Source organism: Micropterus dolomieu, linkage group LG04 (genome assembly GCF_021292245.1).
Source record: "Micropterus dolomieu isolate WLL.071019.BEF.003 ecotype Adirondacks linkage group LG04, ASM2129224v1, whole genome shotgun sequence".
NCBI lineage: Eukaryota > Metazoa > Chordata > Actinopteri > Centrarchiformes > Centrarchidae > Micropterus > Micropterus dolomieu.
Genome location: NC_060153.1, coordinates 24363625 through 24372605, shown reverse-complemented (window position 1 = coordinate 24372605; position 8981 = coordinate 24363625).

Sequence of the window (8981 nt, the reverse complement as noted above, 5' to 3'; positions counted from 1 at the left end):
ATCAAGTGCATTCTATTTAATGTATTGAATATTTGTTCTGTCAAGGAGAATTTGTCATCAGTCACGTTTGACTTGTTAGCAGGATATTTAAATAGGTGAACAGCATTAGGTAAATGTGGTGGAACGCAACATTTACAAATGTTAGTTTTTGGTGCAAGTCTGGATTCATGTATTGATCCAGAATATGTCATAGATGTTAATCTACTGTAGTTTTGTTTTTTTAATTGTTTGCATTCTTTTACATTACATTTGGCCACAGCTAGGCCAGCTGTTTCCAATTTTTATGCTAAGGGGATGCTGGCTATTTAACAGACACATGACAGTAGTACTGATCTTTGTGATTTTTAAAATTAAGTTAGTTAATAAAGAATTGGTTAAGGCAAGCACTCTCTGAGTGCCACCTAAATCATGTGATTATTTTAACAATTAACAGTTTGCAGGATCATGTTTGGGTTTGGGTCAGGGTTAGGGTTGTCCAGTCAGGTTTTTGTATATTTGATGACTGTCCATTCTAAGATCAACTCAGGAAATTTAACAAATAACTAAATTCCAAAACCTGACTTTGTTCTGTAGAATGGGATGCCACTGTAAAATCCTTCATGAGTGACAGTATTTTGTCACTACAACCAAAGCCCAACAACACTTACATAGATTTAGGAAAGAAGGCAAGAACAAAGCAGCAACCCCAGGCAACAAGACAGACACAAAGACCATTGGCTGTGTATTTGAGAATGTTATACAACCATGGCAACAAACATTGAGAATATTGCATTTGTTGCAGTAACTAGAGCCATGTACAGCTTTTGCTTAAACCTTTAGAGATGGAAAAACAAGGATCATTGTGTCTTAGTCAACAACAAAGGCTGAAAGCGGATATGGACAAAACAGCTTTCTGCCACGCAACAACCACAATAGACTGAAATGGAAAGAGCAACACACGCTGAATTGAGAAAGTGAATGAATACATTAGTCCCTTTAAAAGGAAAACTACGATACGTGAAAATGTTTGCTGTTGTGTGACCAATGGCCATGCATATCTATGTTATATACACGCAATAAAACCTGCTTGCCAACTAGTAATAGGATAGTGTATCATGTAGCTGTTAATGTAAAGTGACACCTGCATCTTTTGAGTGTGACTGAGCAGGATGGAAAAGTGGCTGTGAATAGTTGCTTCTGGGCTGACTATCCCTTTAAACTAGAAACAATGCTTTTCAGGAAAGAAACTCTTCATTTTCACATCTTCTCACCCGGGGTGGCTTATTATGTAATACTTTGTTTTTTTATTATTTTATGCATATCACCATACATGAGCCATTCTGTTAGTTGAAAATACATAGAGCTTAGAGTAATGAGGTATTTCTGTACTCTTCATTAGAACAAAGCATTTTTGATGATACTGAGTGTAGCACAAAATGTGGCAATTTAATTGGGTTTAATGGGCGATATAGGCAGAAGTACATGATACATGAAGTAAGGCTATTCATTAATATTTAGGATATATTTTACAAGCACATACAGAAGTTCTTTTTGCAATCAATCACTAATATTTTTTAGTTTTGGTAGGCAATTATTTTAGAACTGAGACTATTTACAATCAAAATGTTTTGTGGTACGGTATGTGAAACATGTACCTTTAACACTATATACGAGACAGATTTCTGAATTATTTAAACAATCCAACATGCTATCTCTTGGAATGTATAAGTTATGAAGGTATGTGAAGCTGTACTTAAACTGCACTTTGCTATTACACAATCTGGTCATTAAATGAATCACAGCTCCTTCTGCAGAATGAAGCATGAATTTGTAAAATGTAGCCACAGACTGTTGTTTTGTCCTTAGCTGGTACTGCAGGATGTCTTCAGAGAAGTAGCCCGAGGCCATGGATGTACAATGACTGTGCACTAATTATCAACTGCTTCAGTTAACGGTCAATTAATTATTCATCTATGATGGGTTATGGATACATGACACCGATATGCTGTGAATCTTTTATTTCATATATACACCATAATGTACTCAGGCTGCTGTTTGTTAAAGCAGTTGATAATATTCAGGTTTTGCCTAATTTACAGTAAGATGCATACTTTTTCGTGAGCAAAAACCCCTATTAATTACATATGATTTTGAGTAATAGTGTATACTTAGAGTGTAGATTTGGTGTGAAAAACCGGGAGAACAAAAACAAAAGGTTCTCCTAAAGTCAGGGAGCCTGAGGACATGGTAAATGTGAGGCATTTGATGAAGTAGCTCTTTATTCTAAAAAAAGGCAAGTGGAGCAAAGGGATACTGAGCAGTTGATTTTTTTTCATTGTTTTTCCTGAGGTCAGGAAAAGAAGACAGAGAGGGGAAAGAGGCAGCGAGCGGAGGGGTAATTAGACACTTAGAGCAAGGAATCTTTTACAGCACAATGAACATGCATCAACCCATTGCCTTGCCTCGAAGATATCGTATTTTATTCAACAGTTTCCTGTTCGTTGACTGAGCTCCACAGATTGAACTGCAAATAATGTAAGACATTGTGAATGGTGCTGATACTGAAGGGTGAGACTTTGCAACTGCTTTCCAGCCATTAAAGTTTCATGTCACCGGAAACCACTGCACAAAACAGCAAAGTTAAAGATGTTTGCCTTGGTCATATGTTGAAAGTGTGCTAGTCGCCCTATCAGCAAAGCTTGGTTTTGGCGCAGCGTTGCTGAAACGGACCACCCATGGAAAAAAACCTTTAAGTGAGGAGTTTTACAAGAAAACATATTTTGGAAGGCTAATCATTTGCATGGAATCATCAGATCTTTAAGTTAACCCAGAGCTCTGTGATACTACTTCATATTTATAGAAAAACAGGACAAAACTGGAAATTGCTCAAAGAAAGGTAAGCGAGGAAGTTGACCTACCTGATGAGTTCAGAAAATGTGTCTGTTACTTGATTCCTGGTATTGTTGTACTTTACTGTGAACAAGTTCACATAGCCTGGCAAATATAGGAATTGGGGGCACTATCTATCAATGGTTTGCTTCCTACCTCTCCGGAAGGTCACAATATGTAAAAATCCAAAACTACAGAGTCCACTACGGAGTACCACATGGTTCAGTGCTAGGACTGCTATTATTCATCATCTACCTCCTCCCTCGTGGCATCATCTTCCGGCGCTACAACATCCATTTTCACTCTTATGCTGACGATACACAGCTTTATCTGTCTACAAGCCCCAGCTCCATACTCCCCTCCAAGTACACTCAATGCCTGTCTACATAACATTCAGACATGGATGACAACGAATTACCTACAACTCAACAATAGTAAGACTGAGCTACTGCTCATTGGTTCAAAATCTACTCTGTCAAAAACCAACATCAGCTCACTCCCCATAAACTGAACCGCCATACCTGTCTCCACACAGGTTAAGAGCCTCGGTGTAATATTGGACAGTGCCCTCTCTTACTCCAGCCATATCAATAATGTATCCCAGACTGCCCTTTTCCACTTACAAAACATCTCCAGACTACACCCTGCTCTAACTCAACACTCAACGGAAGTCCTAGTAAATGCCTTGGTCACACCACGCATTGATTACTGCAATGCAATTTTAGCAGGCATTCCTAACAATCTCATTCATCGACTGCAACTCAACCAGAATGCTGCGGCAAGTATCATAACACGCTCCAAGTCCACAGAACATATCACTCCTCTGCTGATTCAACTACAGTGGCTCCCTGTATCACAAAGGATTAACTTTAAAATATTATTACTAACATTCAAAGTCCTCCACAATCTGTCTCCTACTTATCTCACTGACCTCATTCAGACCTACACTCCATCCCGTTCCATGAGGTCTTCAACATCAAGTCTTTTGGCACTACCAACCATCAAACTCAGTACAATGGGTGCTAGGGCCTTCTCCTATGCTTCACCCAAACTCTGGAACTGTCTCCCCCCACACATCCGTCTACTGGACTCTATTTAAAACTGCGCTCAAAACTCATCTTTTTAAACTAGCATACTTATTGTAATAATGTACAACACCAATTCCCATTTTTGACTGTTGATGTTTTAAATTTTATTTTTCCTTTTGTTTTTTATGCTATATTTTTATGATGCTGTGTACATACTTTTGCTTCTTGTTGTAAGGTCACCTTGAGTGCCATGAAAGGCGCCATCAAATAAAATATATTATATTATTATTAGCATAGCTCCAATCGATCCAAACATTTTGAAAGTTAAACAGCCAAACATTTTCCTGCTGACTTGCTGACCAACCTGACAAAGCATGAATTCTTATGTTTATCACATCTGCCTCATGTTGTAGTTATTTTGACATCAGTTTAATCCGTTTATTGCAATTAAATCACAGCAAAATGTTTACTTTGGGTTCATGCAGTTGTAGTAATCGCGGGTTGTGTTTATTCGCCTTATTGCATTGTGTGTAAACACCTGGCAGTTGTCCAGCGATAAAACCCCCGCGAGGAAAGCGTCGCAAGGATTAAATTCTCGTTTGGTCTGAATGCACAGTAAGAGAATGGACAACAACTGTAAATTTGGGGACCACAAAATCAACACAAGCTACTACAGTCAGTGAGGTCATTATTAACTGTCAGGTCATTATTAACTCACTCTGATTTGTCAATATGAGCGAGTCCTTTCACACCAATGTAGTCATGTGAGCCATTGTTGATATAAAAATGTTTCTTAAAGCAGCTTTAAGAATGTGTAAAACCAGCATTTCAAGAGGCCATGTGAGTTGTTAAAGCCATAAAACACTCTTTATGCCACAGTTTGTGTTTTGCATTTCTGTTTGTTATCATATTTTTTTACAAGATGGTTACTATCAGAGCACTTTAGAGCGGGCCCAAAGGGTCACAGTATTGTAAAAAGTATAGGACAAAAAAAAAAAGATGTTATACAAAATTAAATTATGTTTAATTTTCAGACTTATCTCTAATATTTGCTTTTTTCTTGTGAAATACATGACATGTTTATTTTTCCAAGACTTAAAATCACTTAAATGAAACAATCTGAAAAGAGAAAAAAATATTTGTTTGAACTGCTCATAATGTCCACAATGATGCCATGACCTGTGACGAGGGGTCACAAGTAGATTTGACTTCTTTTAAAACGGGTCACAAGCCAAAAAGGTTAAGAACCACTGGTGCGCTTGCTCTGATACACATGGAGTGATTTTTGATTTTCATTTAACAGACAGGAGTTCCACCAGAAAGGCATGTAAAGGTTCAGGACCCAGGTGACCTGACCAGCCAGGTGCAGCAACAGGAACATCATTCTACATAATGCCACCTCGCTGTTATTTTTTACATCCCTTTCCATTGCTTATAATAATTTGTATGCGCATTTATGCCAAAACAAAAAGACACCACAGGACTTAGCTGCTGTGATACGGAAAGAAACATGTCCATATGTACACATTTACCCATAGTAACAGACATTTTAAACAGCATCTGTATAAGGCTAACTTTCAATGCAAATAATCACCATCTGAGGAGCTTTCTTGTATTTCCCCCAGACACTCTTGAGGCAGATGTCTACCCCCTTAAAGAAAAGAGCGACTGAATGCTTTACCGAGCCAACATCTATTTAAAACCAGCAGATTGAGTAAGCCAGATGTCAGATGTGTTTTCATATTAGTCACAGCTCACTGGCAAAGGGGATAAAGTTGGCTACATCAACAGGACATGCTGGCAAACAGCCAGAGTTGTCCAGGCATATACAGGCGACAGCCCCATCAACTGAATGACAAAGTTAGGTGGCTAAGATAATGTGATGTAATTCATTGACATTGCATTTTCCCACTGAGCCATTCAAAATGCTATCTACATAAAATGGAGCTAACAGATGCCAGACGGGATATTAAGTGGCCCAGAAAGGAAGCTCTTTGACGGTGTCACATTCATATTGATGTTCAGCTGCTTGTATCAGCCCAACTTTGGCTTTTTTATTCTTTAAACACAGGTCTCTGTTGTATAAAGAAGAATAAATCATGCATGTTTCCACCTGAAACCTTTTCTTGATTTCTTCCAAGACTACATCACATTTATTTTTTTGTTCATACCGTCTTTGACTTCCAGAGAAAGACCCAAGAGGTTACATGCTAAACTGTTTTAGTCAATCAGTGAAGGTGTGCAGAACTCTTGTCATGCGATTTGATGCGATTGTTTGCCTGGAACAACTTGAAAGTGCACTTTTTAAAAGAAAGGTACTGTAACACAAACAATTCTGGGTTTGATGGTAAGCTTTTGATGTTATCTGTGCATGACTGTGATAACCCCATATTTGTTCTTTGGTAAGGTGTCACAGGTTACACTTACAAGTACAACTATGATCAGCAAAACAAGATGATCATATTCACATTTATTTTTTCTGTGCATAGACACAAGAGTGTTTTGAAAGGCCACCCAGTTTTAATTTGCGATGAACTGATGCCCAGAGAGACCATTTGCCTCAAGCCACAGACCAGGCTAAATAATTAAAATGCTCCATGATTCAATGAAGTCTTGCAGCTCCTTGTGTTTCTAACAGCAGCACAATAGTTCTTGAGATGGTTATCAAATTACAGTTAAAGGGCTATTCCGCTAAATTAGCATTGCATTTTCATAAAGTTGGGAACTTGCGAGAGGCATTTAAAAAGAATGTTCAATATCGAAGTAGCAGTGGTCGAGATATCCTGACTTTTAGTCAATAATGTGGGTTAAACAAATGAATCTCTGGACACACTGGTGATCAGACCAGTCATATGCACGACAAGGGATGTCACAACAGTAAAACGAAAAGTAAATTCGTTTCAACGCACTTGTAGATAATATTTCTTTCCTCTCCATCCAGGTCTTGTGTCAAAGCCTGTTCTCCTTCGAATAGTGCCATACCCCTCAGTGCTCAAATATCAACAGAATTAGATGTGCCAGCGTCTTGTAATTACCACCTGTGGCAGCAGAGGTCATTGTTGCCACTGCACAGCAAGAATAACTTAGTCTCGATTTAAATCCCAAAATCTATCTACAGTATATGTTTTGTACATTAAGAATTTATTGTACCGAGTGGCTGCTACAGAGTGTCAGCTGGCTAAAGAGACTTTTGTAGAATGGCAGCGAAAGAGTGGTGCTTGTGGTTGTCGTGATCAGCTTGACGTGGCTTTGACACGTAATGGCTCGACAAGCTTTTCACCCACTCACTATCTCTTTGCTTGTCTACTCTGCTGGTGGCTGTTGATGTGCATGAACAGGTTCTGCACTTTCCTTTTTAGCTAGTTTACAGATGAACAAAAGTGAAATGCTGTTAGGGAACTGTGTGATTTTACATCTATGTGTCTGAGTTGGTTTGACAAAGCTTTTGAAGAACTTTTGAATATATCTGCAGTAACATTAAGTTTAAGCATATGAAAGGATGATAAGAAGGCTTCTGTACAAGCCCACAATGTAAGTAATCTAATAAAGGCAAGCGTTGTACGATACACTTAAAGGAGGCCTTTTATGCTATTTTCCATCTTTATATTTTTATTCTTGGATTCCACTTGAGAAGCTTTGCATTATTTAAAGTTTAAAAAATCCGTACTACAGCCCCTCAGTTCATCAGTTCCTCCTATATCTGAAACAAGACGAAACAAGACGACCCCCCCCCCCCCCCCCCCCCCCCCCCCCCCCCCCCCCCCCCCCCCCCCCACCCCCCACCGTCTCCACACTTGTTTTAAGCTGGAGAAATTGCCATGAGCAGAGCAGTCAAATAACTAAGAGCGGGTGGATGTATTTTGTGGGCATGATGTGCCTGGAGCAGATCATGGGCAGGTGACCGTATAAATAAGGAGGTCACCGATTCACCTCCATAGAGAGGTAGTATAAGGACATCCGTTAAAATCTGACATTAGCTCAGCATAAACTATAAAAGACAGTTGGAAACCTAGTATTTATAGCAGTCTGAAGCCTGAGCTTTTTGCTTACAGGGATTACTTTTGCATACGTATACCTTAGTGATGGAATTATGGCTCTTTGTAGGGAGACGGATCTCATGGCTCCTTTCCTTTCCGAGAGCCGGCTCTTTGGCCATGTTTAATATGAACATCTGACAATATGTCCCCTTTAATGAGGTCTGATATTATCTGTCCAGTACAAAGGAAATATGAAATATAGGTGGTTAGTAAGATACAAATGTGTTACATCTACTGTATTATGTTAGAGTTGCTCTGACAAGGGGATTTTTACTTGTGGGTGTCTGAGACCGGGAGAAAAAACCTCTGTAACATAAAACAAAAACACCACTACAAAACAGTCAGACTGATGAAAAAAAAAAAAAAACATAAATTACAAAAGCATACGGGTTCAAAGGTCAGCATTTCTGCTGGAGGACAAATTTAGCTTGAAGAAGGAAAAAGAGCAAGTTGAGGATGCAGGTCAACTCTCTGGTTAACAAGGTCACCGGAAGGCAGACCTGACCTGAGTGCAGCCAATCCACAGCCAGACATGCACTCCACTTTAATCAAAGATGGCTATTTTAAGGTCAAATCACTGGCTACGAAAAATCAAGTTTCCTTTTAAAATGTATTCTTTTTTTTCAAGAGAAAAAATATACACACAGCACCAAGCACATATTGTACAAAGAGACAATTTAAAATCTTTTCAGTGCTGAATGAGATGGGTGTTTTAAACAGACCTCGAACGGGCCAGACAGGTCAAGCTTTGTCTGGACAGAGACGCTCAATGAGTTGTCTAACAGAGAACTACAATCTAATTGCTTTTTTGAAGACAGCAGGCCTTTTCTGGATTACTTGATTGAACTATGAGGCATGCTTAAAACCTTAAAAGTATTTGTCTTAACCATAGATCAGAGTAAAGTGGTCTTTCCTTTACACTTACACTCTCAGCCATTCACACTTCACTTGCATGCTGATGACATTAACATCCTTGAAATTCCTCTGTTTCCAATTTGTCACAAAAGCGACAAACCATACTACTACCTGTTCTGACGCAAGCTGTTTA